This window comes from Mauremys reevesii, linkage group 3, assembly GCF_016161935.1.
Source record: "Mauremys reevesii isolate NIE-2019 linkage group 3, ASM1616193v1, whole genome shotgun sequence".
Taxonomy (NCBI): domain Eukaryota; kingdom Metazoa; phylum Chordata; order Testudines; family Geoemydidae; genus Mauremys; species Mauremys reevesii.
Window position 1 is genome coordinate 163,367,197 of NC_052625.1, and position 15,078 is coordinate 163,382,274.

At 41.3% G+C, this 15,078-nt stretch overlaps 1 protein-coding gene across 2 annotated transcripts in view; it reads left to right on the plus strand.

Moving 5' to 3' along the window:
• HMGCLL1 (3-hydroxymethyl-3-methylglutaryl-CoA lyase like 1) overlaps positions 1–15,078 on the plus strand; it is a 131,033-nt gene that overhangs the window by 66,442 nt on the left and 49,513 nt on the right. The window lies entirely within an intron of this gene.

Genomic DNA, 15,078 nt, shown 5'->3' on the forward strand with positions numbered 1-15,078 from the left:
AATAACCGGTAGATGTTGAGATTCAAAAAGTTACAGGTTTATAATCAACAACACACAAATTGTCAACATCACATGCAAAATGTATGAAGTAAATAGCCTTAAATCAAACTCTGAGTTCTCAAGCAGCATTTTTCTTACTTTTCCTGTCTGTAAATTTCGATTATCAATGGAAATGCTGTTTGTTGGTTTGTGCCTATGATGATATCAACATTTACCAACAAATCTAATCCTTCCAAGACTATTTATATTATACTAGCATGTGGATTTTATTGCAGTTGCTATCTTGTGTTATTTTTGTAACCTAAATATTTGTACCATCTTCTTTAGATATCAATTGCTTATAATTCTATTAATTTGTATATTGCCATGTTAAGTTGCTATTCTTTCCATATGGCTCTTTCCTTGTGACTCCTGGACTATCTTAAGGGGGTAGTCACAATCTTGGTAAAGTGAGGAGGCTTGCTTCCAAAAATCTCTGATGGGATTGGGATACCTGGAAAACTGATAAGGTCAGGGTAAGCCTGAATATGAAATGAGTATCGGGGAAAAGAATACATAGTTGATCCATGGGATAAATACCCAAGACAGTGACATTGAGGCTCAAACGGTGATATCTTCGCTATGGTGGGGTCCAGGGTGAAGTCAGAGTTTGTAGTGGCTACCTATCTGCTCCCCATTAGTTTGCACATGTTTAATAAAGTTACAACCTATTGCTTTTTCCATATATAGTATGTCTGGACTCCTCTGTGATGTGCCAATAGCAATTGTGCTTGTGCTATTTACACTGAAATATAATGGGACTAAGCTGTTCCCACAGTGTATTTATTGTAAGTGAGGAACAGAAGGAGGTGGGAGAATAGAGAGAAAGAAAAAGAAATCAGACCGAAAAGCAGACGCCTAACTGAGTAGAGTAGAAACCGATGGAATACTGAAGCAATTAAGGCTGGGGTGGTGGGGGAGAAGAAACAAAACAGAAAATGAAGTAAAAGTGTAAATCAACAAACAAGAGGTGGAGAGATTGGAGAGAATAGAACCATAGGAAAGCATAATCAAACTTCAATTAAAAATGTGTTCACTTTGTGCACCTAAAATAGTGATCTGATGTTTCATTAAGTTTGCAAACCTAAGTGGAATCTCTTGGTGCATGCAGCACTTTTCAATGACTCTGTAGTCCCATGTGCAATGTTATACCACACTTGAGAGGATTGTTTAATATCAGTTATGGCACAAAGCAAGGATATTCAAAGTCAACAGTGAAACTCGTGACTTAACTGTAACCCCAGTTCTTGCTTCCCTTTTATGCCTTCTCTGTCTACTTTAATTCTCTGCGAAAAGTGACTAATTCAGATGTGGGGAAACCTGCAAGAGAGTTTAGAGGATCTGCTGGATCAGAGAATAAAGGGGAATAAATAAATAAATCAGGGAATAAAGGGCCCACTTAAAAAGGACAGGGATAGTTCAGAGAAGCTAAATAGTGTGGGGTTTGGGTTTTTTTGGTTTGTTTTTTTCCCGTCTGTCTTCATCACAAAGTGCCCATTCTGGGAGAGATGTATTCCAGACCCATTCTTTTTGGGTAATAGAAATGAGGTACAATCAGAGATTGAGGTATCAAAAGAGAAGATGCAGTAAAAAGCAACCAGTTACCCGGACTGAATGGTATACACCCAAGAGTTTTATAGGAATTTAAAAATAAAGTGTCTGAGCTGCTAAAATTGATGTAATTTCTGATTAAAATTAGGCATTACCCCCAAATAACTGGAGAATAGCAAATGTTATATTTAAAGAAGGCAATAGGAGCACTGATCCTTACTTCAGTATCAAGAAAGCTGGTTGAAACAACTCAATGAATTATAAAACATTAAGATGGACATGGTATGACAGAAACGAACTAGCATGGCCTCTCATCTGCTAAAACACTTTTATCAGCAAAATAGTGGAGAATGGAGAACCAGCTGACACGCATTATTCTAATTTTTTTGAATAAGTCTCTTACATGAGTGGCCGCCACAACACTTTCTCTAGTGGTCTCAGGGCAGCCCTCCCCTAAGCCCCTCACCTCTGTTTCCCTTCTTGGTTCCCCAAATAAGCTCCACACAGGGTTTTTCCAGTCGAATCACAACAACCTACCTTAGGGTCTCATTTATTAACTTCAAGTTCAAAACTAAACACAAGTCTTCCCTTCAACTGGGTACAACTCAAATGCCCCAGGTCTGCTCAGAGTCCTTCCTAGCTGAAAGCAATTCCCCTGATCTCAGAGCCTTCCCTGCAGGAGCCCCCCACAACATCAGGAGCTAAGTAGCCATGGAGTGGGAAGTAAAGTATTGCCATGAATTAAAAATTGGCTAAAGAAACAGAAAGGAGTAGAATCAAAGAGAGGTAATTTATGAGGTACTGTATTTTTTGAGTGTTTCTGCATATTGATGCTTGTGAGATGTATTTCATAGAATCATAGAAGATTAGGGTTGGAAGAGACCTCAGGATGTCATCTAGTCCAACCCCCTGCTCAAAGCACGACCAATCCCCAACTAAATTTTCCCAGCCAGGGCTTTGTCAAGCCTGACCTTAAAAAGTTTAAGGAAGGAGATTCCACCACCTCCCTAGGTAACCCATTCTAGTGCTTCACCACCCTCCTAGTGAAATAGTGGTTCCTAATATCCAGCCTAAACCTCCCCCACTGCAACTTGAGACCATTGCTCCTTGTTCTGTCATCTGCCACCACTGAGAACAGCTGAGCTCCATCCTCTTTGGAATCCCCCTTCAGGTAGTTGAAGGCTGCTATCAAATCCCGCCCCCGCCCATCTTCTCTTCCACAGACTAAACAAGCCAGGTTCCCACAGCCTCTCCCCGTAAGTCATGTGCCCTAGCCCCCTGATCATTTTTGTTGCACTCCACTGGACTCTGTCCAATTTGTCCACATCCTTTCTGTAGTGTGGGGCCCAAAACTGGACACAGTACTTCAGATGAGGCCCCACCAATGTTGAATAGAGGGGACTGATCACATCCCTCAATCTGCTGGCAATGCCCCTACTTATACAGCCCAAAATGCCATTAGTCTTCTTGGCAACAAGGACACACTGTTGACTCATATCCAGCTTCTCATCCACTGTAACCCCTACGTCCCTTTCTGCAGAACTGCTGCCTATCTATTCGGTCCCTAGTCTGTAGCAGTGCATGGGATTCTTCCGTCCTAAGTGCAGGACTCTGCACTTGTCCTTGTTGAACCTCATCAGATTTCTTTTTGCACAAGCCTCCAATTTGTCTAGTTCAGTCTGGACCTTATCTTTACCCTCCAGCGTATCTACCTGTCTACCTATCTATTCAGAGAGTGGTGAAGCACTGGAATGGGTTATCTAGGGAGGTGGTGGAATCTCCTTCCTTAGAGGTTTTTAAGGTCAGGCTTGACAAAGCCCTGGCTGGGATGATTTAGTTGGGAATTGGTCGTGCTTTGAGCAGGGGGTTGGACTAGATGACCTCCTGAGGTCCCTTCCAACCCTGATATTCTGTGATTCTATGATTCTACCTCTCCCTCCCAGCTTAGTGTCATCCACGAACTTGCTGAGGGTGCAATTTATCCCATCATCCAGATCATTAATAAAGATGTTGAACAAAACCAGCCCAAGGACCGACCCCTCGGGCACTCTGCTTGAAACTGGCTGCCAACTAGACATTGAGCTATTGATCACTACCCATTGAGCCCAACAATCTAGCCAGCTTTATATCCACCTTATAGTCCATTAATCCAATCCATACCTTTTTAACTTGCTGGCAAGAATACTGTGGGAGACTGTATCAAAAGCTTTGCTAAAGTCAAGATATATCACGTCCACTGCTTTACCTATATCCACAGAGCCAGTTATTTCATCATAGAAGGCAATCAGGTTGGTCAGGCATGACTTGCCCTTGGTGAATCCATGTTGACCGTTCCTGATCACCTTCCTCTCCTCCAAGTGCTTCAAAATGGTTTCTTTGAGGACCTGGTTCATGATTTTTCCAGGGACTGAGGTGACACTGACTGGTCTGTAGTTTCCCAGGTTCTCCTTCTTCACTTTTTTAAAGATGGGCACTATATTTGCTTTTTTTCCACTCATCTGGCACCTTCCCCAATTGCCATGAGTTTTCAAAGGCCTGGTCTACACTAAGGGGTGTGTGTCGAACTAGGGTACGCAAGTTCAGCTACGCGAATAGCGTAGCTGAACTCGAAGTACCCTAGTTCGACTGACTTACCCGTCCAGACACGGCGGGGTCGAACTCTGCGGCTCCAAGGTCGACTCCGCCACCGCCGTTCGCGGTGGTGGAGTTCCGGAGTCGACCAGAGCGCGCAGGGAGTTCGAACTATCGCGTCTTGATTAGACGCGATAGTTCGAACTCCGAGAAGTCGAACTGACCACGTCGACCCGGACGGTGAGTGTAGACCTACCCAAAGATAATGGCCAATGGCTCCACAATCACATCAGCCAATTCCCTCAGCACCCTCAGATGCATTGCATCTGGCCCAATGGACTTGTGCATGTCCAGCTTTTCTAAATTGTCCTTAACCTGTTTTTTCACCACTGAGGGCTGCTCATCTTCTCCCCATACTGTGTTGCCCAGGACAGCAGTGTGGGGGCTGACCTTGTCTGTGAAGACCTAGGCAAAAAAAGCATTGAATACTTCACCTTTTTTCACACACCTCTCACTAGGTTGCCTCTCCCATTCAGTAAGGGTCCCACACTTTCCCTGACCTTTTTCTTGTTGCTAACATACCTGTAGGAACCCTTTTTGTTACCCCTCACATCCCTTGCTAGCTGCAACTCTAGTTGTGTTTCTTCCTGATTACACCCTGCATGCTCTAGCAATATTTTTATACTCCTCCCTAGTCATCTGACCAAGTTTCCACTTCTTGTAAACTTCCTTTCTGTGTTTAAGCTCACCGAAGATTTCTCTGTTAAGCCAAGCTGGTGGCCTGTCATATTTGCTATTCTTTCTGTACATCAGGATGGTTTGTTCCAGTGCCTTCAGTAAGGCTTCTTTAAAATACAGCCAGCTTTCCTGGATTCCTTTCCCCCTCATATTAGACTCCCAGGGGATCCTGCCTATTAGTCCCGTAAGGGAGTCAAAGTCTGCTTTTCTGAAGTCCAGGGTCCGTATTTTGCTACTCTCCTTTCTTCCTTTTGTGAGGATCCTGAACTCAACGATCTCATGGTCACTGCTGCCTGGTTTGTCACCCACTTCCACTTCCCCTACCAATCCTTCCCTGTTTGTAAGCAGCACGTGCTTCACAATTTCCCTAGTGCTGCACACAGGGCGGCTCTAGCTTTTTTGCTGCCCTAAGCATGGCAGTGAGGCAGCCTTCGGCAGCTTGCCTGTGGGAGGTCCACCGGTCCTGCGGCTTCGGTGTATCCACCGCCGAATTGCTGCCGAATCCGCGGGACCGGCGGACCTCCCGCAGGCAAGCCGCCGAAGGCTGCCTCACTGCTGCCCTCGCAGGGACTGGTAGGGCGCCCCCCATGGCTTGATGCGCATGCGCTTGGAGTGCTGGTGCCTGGAGCCGCCGCTGGCTGCACAATTTTGGGAATCTTTTGGGGATCATTGGGACTGTATGAGCGCAGTCCTAGCATTCAGTATTTATAAATGAGGTGGAAAGGGCTTTTCAGCCCCCCACTTCAGTTCCCTCTGCTAAATTCCAGAATCCTGTGCGAGAGTGAAGCTCTGAGGAATACGAGAATATGTGAGTGGGTAGCATCAGCACACAAAGGCAAAACTCTTTAGAACCACCACAATTACTGGAAGCCTCTCCAGGTTGTCAATTATGGGAGTCTAGCTTGCAGTACAAACTTCAAGAAGGTGGGCTGAAAATTTCTAACTAAACAAGAATCAAAGAATTTCCTCCCAATGTAGACCATCAGATCTAGATGGCAGATAACTGGAGACAGTCTAGGTAAATGTGTGTCCAAAACTCCAAGTAGAATTGCTGCATATAGTTGTAATGGAAACACTGTGGAAGCAGGCTATCTGTAGCAGAGTGAGATCTAAGGCCTTCTCATAATATCACCCTAGCTCAGTGATTCCCAAACTTTAACAACCTGTGAACCCCTTTCACTAAAATGTCAAGTATCGTGAACCCCCTCCTAAAAATGAATATTTCCAGGGATTTTCTCCTTTACTTGAGTATAAATTATAAAAGCAGTGATCTCAGAAATATAAAATTTGTTTTTGTGACATGCTTATTACACAATATTTATTATTAATTATTATTTATCATGATATTATTTTTATTACATTATGAAAACAGCAACACTCGTCCAAGATCTCACTTTTGTAGTTTGTATCACTTTGAATAAGCCTGTTATAAGACAAGGCTCCTATGTTTCATCAAGGAGTATCAGATGTGAAACAGCATGGAGGGATTTAAGAAGCCAACTCAAAGAGTATAAATTATAAATTTTTCCTACCCAAATATTCAGATCTTGAGCAGTCCAGGCAAACATCGCACATTACAAACAAAGCTTAAACTTGTTCTTCATAAGAATTTTAAAAACAATACTAGCTGCCTGTGTCATTTTAAAAACAGCCAAAAATACCCACCTCCCTTTCCATTTCTTATAAGGAGTCTTGAAGTTTCAATCTCCTCAGTGTGATAGAGATGCTTGCTTTGATCTGCTTAGCTCTTGGAAGTCCAGGGGCTCCAGGCTGCTGGCCCCATGCTTCCTGGGGTCCCTAGGGATAGCTCTGGCCAGCATTAGGGATTTTTTTCCTGAGAACCCCCTGTAACATTTTGCAAATCCCCAGGGGTTCACGAACCCCAGTTTGGGAACCACTGCCCTAGCTGAAGCATGACACATCTCAATGCCTAATCTAATCCATTTCAACAAGCTTAGAGTGGAAATGGCATTTCCCTTACGCAGGTTCCCAATGTTACAAAAAGTTTATATTAGGAAGGCTTCCTAAATGGTGTCATCCCATTAAAATAGAATGTAACGTCCCCTTAACATCAAGTATATGAAGCCTAGTTTTTCCCTGGTGAAATGCGGTTTTGGAAGGATAGCCAGGAGATGAATGCTCTGATTTAAGTGAAACTCGGGCACTATTTTGTCAAAAAAATTCTATGGAAACACAAAGGCAACTCTGTCCCCGTGGAATACAATGAAAGAAGGATCAGTCATCAAAGCCTCACTCAGTCTGTTCACATATATAACTGTGATTTTTTTAAAAAAAAGCTATCTTTAGTGTCAGGTGAAATAAAGCGCGCTCTCCTAGCAGGTCAGTGTCTGCATCCGTTAACTTTATCAGCACTGAGCTAAGATCCCATACAGAGACAAAGTCTCTGACCTGTGGAAACTCATTAAGGAATTACATGATGGTGGCATGGCTGAAGACTTTATAATTTTCAGTTGGAATTTGGTGTTCTGAGAGAGCAGACATAGGTACTTTGATAACAGAGAGGCTGAGAGCTTCAGATATCATTTATAGTCTAAATTCAATACTCTTTGGATAGGGCCTGGTGACAAATTGTTCTTCTTCATGTCATTGCTTCCACAGAGCCCTCCTGTGGGAGTTGCATGTCAAGTCAAGGAGCCACAGAAGTAGGAGCAGTTAACTAGCAATTTGGAAACCCATAGAAATCCCTGGAACTCAATATTTCATAGGCAGAAGGAGGAGTATTTACAGTTTGAATGCGCACTTCCCCTTTGGTCCAAAACAGTACAGATCTATTGGCATTCTGGGCACATTGCAAAGCCCATCCTTTCCCCCAAGTTTTTTGTGGATTAGGAGTCTGAAGGGAAATTTGAGTGTTTGTATCTGAGAGAATAGCAAATAGTTGAGGTATTTTCAATTGGTACCTGTTGTTTGGCTGATTTAACTTTGTTATCTGGCAAGCAGTACTGCTGGTTCGGTTCTTTTCTGACTTGCAATTTTAATGATTAATATAATAATGAATAGAGCTTGGGAGAAGTACTTTGTAATTTATTATATATTGCAATAAATAGAATGCAATGAAATAGCTTTTGTTGATAGGCCTGTTAATACAGATAAATCAGAATTAAGATTATGCTGAAATGATTTTGTTTTTGTGACTGCAGTACAGTGAAAATCAACATCCTGAACTCAGGCCAAACCTTGCAGCCTTTACTTCAGAAACTCCTAAAAATCCACAGGATTTGGCCTCTAATTTTGTAGGCTAAATATTTTACTTGAATTACCTAGATAGTAAAAACAGATTTGTGCATTAATGTGCATAAATTGTATTTATATATTTTTTCAACACAAAGATTTCCTCTTCTAAAGCACTATTGTTGTTTAATGTGTTATTTATTTGCAGGAAATGGATAATTTGATACCTTGCCCTAATTTCTTATTTGTGCAGTTGAAAAATACTTCCAAAAATAATTTTAAAGGGTTCAAATTTTATTTTCAATTTTTACTGGCCATCTAGAATTTACGTAGTGAGTGTAAATCAGTGGCAATTCGTGAATCTGATGAAAAATGTATTCGACCAGTTTAAGCTTCAGCATGTCTTACTGTTACTGCAGCTGCACCAACATTTACTCGATCATCATCCAGAAAATTTATGCTGTCAGCTGTCACACTGAAAGTCGGTAATGCAGTATACAGTCTTCTAAATGTTTACTGAAATAGTTCAAATGTTTATGAAAAATAGAAGACTTGCATATGGTCTAAAAAGTTGGGCCATTTATTGGTGTCATAAAGATTTTTTTTTGTATGTGCACAAAACTTTACAATAACATCTGGGACACATTCTGTGAGGACACTATGCCAAATCTGTGGTCAGCTAATGACTCCTGTGCATATTTTGCATGTGAAATAGCATTAAAACTTCTGCCTTTACAATTTCACTCTTTAATGTGTAATTCAGGTAACATTGCAAATATCACTATATTTTTCCAGTGATTAAAATGAAGCAAAACAGATGGGGTTAATGGAAAACCATGGCACATAATAATTGCAAGTATTCACTTGTGTTTTATTAGTAAATCTAAATGTAGCATAAGAAGAAAATGTTAAGTAAATTCTGGTTAGGCTAGATTCCTTTCACGTTAATATATTCAAAAACTTCAAAAGACACACATAAATTGTAAATGCTCCAATGCATGTGTAAGTTCTTTAGGACTGTCTTTCTGGGTCAGAGATTGATATGCAAATATAACAGTAAAAATGACAGAAGTATGCGTTTCTACTCTAACTTAAAAACAAAACAAAACAAAAAACCCAGCACCATTGGACAGCTGTATTATAAATGTATGTCCCCATCCTGAAAATGCTTCTGCATGTGAGTAGTCTCTGAGGGCATTGGGGAGACCCACATGTATAAAGTTACTCTTTTGTGCAAGTGTCTTCAGGATCAGGGCCATAGAACTGGAAAATACAAAGAAATACTCACCATAATAAAAAACTGTTCTAATTCTAAAATATATCCTTGTATAAGCTTCCACTCTTTACATTAAAGCATGCAATTCAAAAATTTTATATATTATTCCTTCAAATATGTTTTCTTTTTGAATCCTTAGATTTTAAAAATGACCAGTATTATGGATTTCTCAGTACCGCAAAAGAACATTGGAATGTCTGACATGATTTAGTTTACTTCTAGGTTTGAGCATCATTTGACCACCAGCTGACTTATTCAAAGCTTGAGATATATAAATACAGTATACTCTTTGTTTATTTTGTTACTTATTTTATGCCATGATAAATGTGTGTTATAACAATAAGCCTTTTGTCAATCATTGTTTAGTACATGTAAGACTCCAAGTAAGACTATTTCCTCATTTATGTTAAAGAAAAAGCTCCAGTGTACTAAAAAGAATCTTCCACTGTTAAATATATGGGGGGGGGGAAGGTATTGTTTTTCCTTCCATGATAACACACACAATAGGATGCAAAATAATGGGGATGGAGGGGGGATTGCAGAATCACTATTTATTTTAGGTGTTCTATTCTGTTATTTATCAGAGGGGTAGCCGTGTTAGTCTGGATGCAAGAATCTTGAATTCTTGCAAGAATGCAAGAATACCCACTTCTTGCCTATTCTGTTATTGGTTGTGGTCGTGCTTGAACTTATTTGAAATAAAATATTTGGAAAACTTGCTTGTTATCTCCACAATATTTAATTATTTATAGCAGGAGGGTTGTTTTTTTTTTACTTCGGTAAATATTTTCACAATAAGGAGTGTTAGAAATTAATAGACAGCTCTTCATTTAAAAAATAATTAAAAAGTTGCAATTATCAAAATAATCTAATCTGTATTGATACAACATCACACTAAACCTTTCACTGTTTCAAGCACACTTTTCTTGTTAATCCAGCTCAGTAATGTCTCTTTCCCTTCTATTATGGTTCAGCTCAGCTTTTCTGATTTCAGCAATTTTGTTTAAGCCAATTCTGGCTTTAAAGTGCTGCATTTTCTTCACATATAAAACTGTTTATTATACTATGAACTAAACACCAACAACCTAACCTGGTGCAAATCAATACTTCTCAAAGCAGTGTATTTTTTTTTATTAATACAAATAGAAATTTTGGTCTCATGATTATTTTTCGTGCATGCTAGGATCCTTGAGGGCTGGTCTGCACAAAATTTTGTAATGCTTTGTGTAATTCCTTACTGTGGATGCAGTTATATATTTACTCTAGCATATTTATATTTAGTCAATTTTGATATAAATACTCTATATGGATATGACTGTATCCACACTTGAAATTGCACCAAAACGGTATAGACAAGCCCTTACTAGTAATTGGAAGAACACATTTTAGCACTTGAGTGGTAAATTGATCTATATTCTTGCTCTATATTAGGTCAGCCACCCACCGTCCCAAGGAGAAATTTTGGCAGCTATGGATCAGTGGGAAATGGGGTACCCCAAGCCTGTCCCCTTTGCCATGACCAAACACCAGCACTGGGGAGGGTTAAGAAGAAGGTTCAGCCATGATGGTGGCCCTATACCAAACCCCCAGTGCAGGGGGAATCCACATGGAGCCCTTTAAACTCTGTGCAATGCAGGATGCTTTATACTACCAGAAAGGTAAAAAATAGCCTTAATGGGACAGAGGATCTAGCCCATCTTTTGAATAAGAGGTATCCCTGCTGCAAGTTAAAGTTATTCCTGTTCCTTTCATGATGACTGTGTGTTAGTACCAAATTACACTTTTCATAGCACGTGTTTACTAATATGTTGTGCCTTTATGATAACCAGATACAGAGATTGAGCCTAAACTAACTAACCTATGTTTCAGTATTATGTGCTTTATATTTTTTTTGTTCATATCTTTAAAAGAGTTGGTTTTTAAAGGATATATTTATTCTGTCTTGTACAGCAACTAGTACAATGGGATCCTGGTGCATGACAGTGGCTCTAAGGTGCTACTGCAATATAATAATACTAGTTTTGAATAGTCTGTTTAATACCATTTGCAAATGAGCACTATATAAATGTAATTTTGTTACTGTTTTAATAAGGAAAAATAATGTGAATATGTGAATCCTGTTCTGATAGATACATTTTGGTCTTGGCTTGGAGAATCTCTTTCTGGGGGAATCTACTGTCACACCCTCCCACACATCTCTTCTTGTAGTAAAGGCTGGTTGTTTCTGACAAATGGCTTCCTGCAAGAGGACCTAATATATCAACTTATTATGAATTCACCTACTGATGGGCATATACATTTTAGCACGATTAGCCAATAAAAATAAATACCAGCGAACATGGTATACTATATGCAGTCTTGCACTATAATACTCAGGTGACTAAAAAACATGTAAAAAGCCTTTCATTTCTGGTTCCTGTAAAAGTTCTGCTTTAAGGGATGTGCCACAGTATGTATTTTTGTACCAATAGGGTTACCATACGTCCGTATTTTAAAAAATTCCTCCCGGATGGCGATTTAAGAACCAAAAAGCTGGACATGTCTGGGAAAATACAGATGTACGTTAACCAGACCTAAAGTTCTTTTTAAAAAGATGAGCCTGAACTAGAACTGAGCTCCGTTTCATGTGTGTGGATCTGTCCAGATGTCCAGATTTTATAGGGACAGTCCCGATTTGGGGTTCTTTTTCTTATATAGGCTCCTGTTACCCCCACCCCTGTTCCAATTTTCACATTTGCTCTCTGGACACCCTAGGGTGTGCCCATGTCCCAGCTGCTCCCTGCCCCCTCATTGAAGCAGGGTTACGGCCCTGGGAACTGCTGGGCAGCAGTGGACATGGGGCTGGCTGGAGGCAGGGCAGGGGCTGACTGGTGGTAGGGTCTGGCTGCAAGCAGGGCAAGGGGTGTGGGGCTGGCTGGAGGCAGGGGTGTGTGGGGTGGGCTGACTGGCTTCAGGTAGGGCTGCAGGGGGTGGCAGGGTTGGCAGCGCTGGACACAGAGGAGTGCGGGACTGGCTGGCTTCAGGCAGGGGTGCGGCAGGGGTTGTCTGGAGACAGGGCAGGAGGTGCGGGGCTGGTGCGGGCAGGGGCTGGCTGCAGGCAGGCGCTGGGTGCAGGCAGGGTGCCTCCTCCTCCCTCCCCACCAGGGTAGCAGCAGCAGTTTAAATAGCCACAGGAGCCTGGCAAAGCAGTGGGGTTCCAGGGGCTATTTAAAGGGCTGGGCAGTAGAAGCAGGGGAGCCCCAGACTTTTAAATAGCCCCAGAGCTCTAGCAGTGGGGCTCTGGTGGGGGCCTGAGGCTCCAGTCCCTGCTGGGAGCCCCAGGCTTGAATTGGCCTAAAGCCGGCCCTGATAATACTAAACAGGAAATAGCAGCATATGAATCTGCAATTGGCTTTTCTAGAGGCTGCACACTTCCACAAGTGATAGCACGGGTGGATCTGGCTCTGGAGCTATCTCTGAAACAAGCTGACAAAGAGCTGATAGCATTGTAGAATTTAGTTTCTTCTTGGATTTATTTTGCTTTTAATGCACTTTGGTTGTGATAAGTTTGCTCAGTTATTCTATGTGTAGCTAATGTCCGGCACGTGAAAGTCTTTTGCAAGGTCTGTGTAGTGATAGAACTTGGCTCCTGTTCCCAATGTGCTTCGGTTGCAGGGACCACATAGTGTGCACGCCATTTGTGGATCATTTGCCATTTGGTTCTGGTTGTTGGGGAAAGTTGAATGATCTTCTTTCCCTCTGCTGATCCGTTGTGACCATTCAACATTTCCCTTCAAAATATTATACAAGAAATTTGGAGGTGGGGCGGGGATTGGATATAACTATGATAGGGCCAAATGATACCCACCTGCAGTGAAACTCTGAGCAGGGGAAAAGGGCTTCGGGAAACTCAGCAAGGAGAACCTTGCAGAGTTTCTCGTTTTTGTTCTCGTACTGAAGACTGAGAGGGATTCACTGGGCATTCACCCACGAAAGCTCATGCTGCAAAACGTCTGTTAGTCTATAAGGTGCCACAGGACTCTTTGCTGCTTTTAATCTCATGGGAGTTCCCCCAATCTTGCAGAACCTGGGATTCTATGGGAAAATAAAATTATAGCTGCATGATTCCTGAAGCATATCAATCCCTTCACATTTCTGGCTGGCTTTCTCCTCACCTCTGGCTGCATGGTTTTGGGTACGTTCTGCTGTTTCCTTGATTGTATACCAAGGATTCTGTTTATGAAAACAGCAACACTCATCCAAGATCTCACTTTTGTAGCTTGTATCACTTTGAATAAGCCTGTTATAAGACAAGGCTCCTATGTTTCATCAAGGAATATCAGATGTGAAACAGCATGAAGGGATTTAAGAAGCCAACTCAAAGAGTTCCTCCTACACAAGCATTCAGGTCTTGAGCAGTCCAAGCAAACATTGCACGTTACAACAAAGCTTAAACTTGTTCTTCATAAGAATTTTAAAAACAATATTAGCTGCCTATTTCATTTTAAAAACAGCCAAAAATACCCACCTCCCCTTCCATTTCTTATAAGGAGTCTTGAAGTTTCAATCTCCTCAGTGTGATAGATATGCTTGCTTTGATCTGCTTAGCTCTTGGAAGTCCAGGGGCTCCAGGCTGCTGGTCCCATGCTTCCCAGAGTCCTTAGGGACACCTCTGGCTGCCATTAAGGAGTATTTTCCCGAGCACCCCCTGTAACATTTTGCAAACCCCCAGGGGTTCACGAACCCCAGTTTGGAAACCACTGCTGTAGAGACTCCTTTGACAACATCATTTATGTGGAACAGACTCTGTTGAACTTACAAAAATCACACTTTTATTACACCACTCACCGGGTGGATTTCTGCTTGGAAGTCCATTGGCATTTGAGGGGAATGTCTGAGTAGAGTAAGTGCTGCCTAGATTTACTTTCCACCTTCTACCTTGCCATGCCCTCCCATAGCCCCATGCCCATCTGCGTTATGTAAGCCTAGCAGGGCAGCGCTTCTGCTAGCTTGTGTGAAGGAGGAGGAGTACATCTTTGCCCTTTAAGCACATTTTTGCCCACTTTTACTTTTGTTTTCCCCACTGTGCTTCAGGGGTTATTCATACCACATCCCAATCAGATGCAATTCTTGCTCTGATGTACTGTTATGTACATGCATCTGTAAAATATGTTTCATTATATGTGTAAATATATCCTGTATATTATATCAAAATTACCACTCTTATACTGTTTATAGATTATAATCCCATTAGATTATATTGCATGCCTACTGATGTTCTGTTCACTTGATAATAAATTCTATAGTAGAGGTCAAAAACAGTTTGTTTTAAACCCGTTTTCACTAACTTACAACTTCCTAATCTTATGGAGAAAAAAATCCTTTGGGTTTGAAATTTTTCATGCTTGGTGCAGCTGAAAGACTCTGGTTGTGGGTGGGTGGGTGAGTAAACTTTAAGAAAGTTCTGTTCAGCTGTTTTTGAGTTTTGTGGCTGCAAAACAAAATTCTCACTGTTAAAAAAAATAGCTACTTTTTTCATACAGGTAAGTATAAAACAAAAAGGTCTGACTTTGGAAACATTAAGTTTCCAGCAACAGCATTATCTTGGCCATGTTCCCTGTCCTTTATATTTGATCATATGCATTGAGCATGAAGAGAAGTATATCAAACTGCATGTTTAGAGTTAAAAGAAAAATAGTTCTCTATTTGCAACCTTTATTTTGCATATCCTG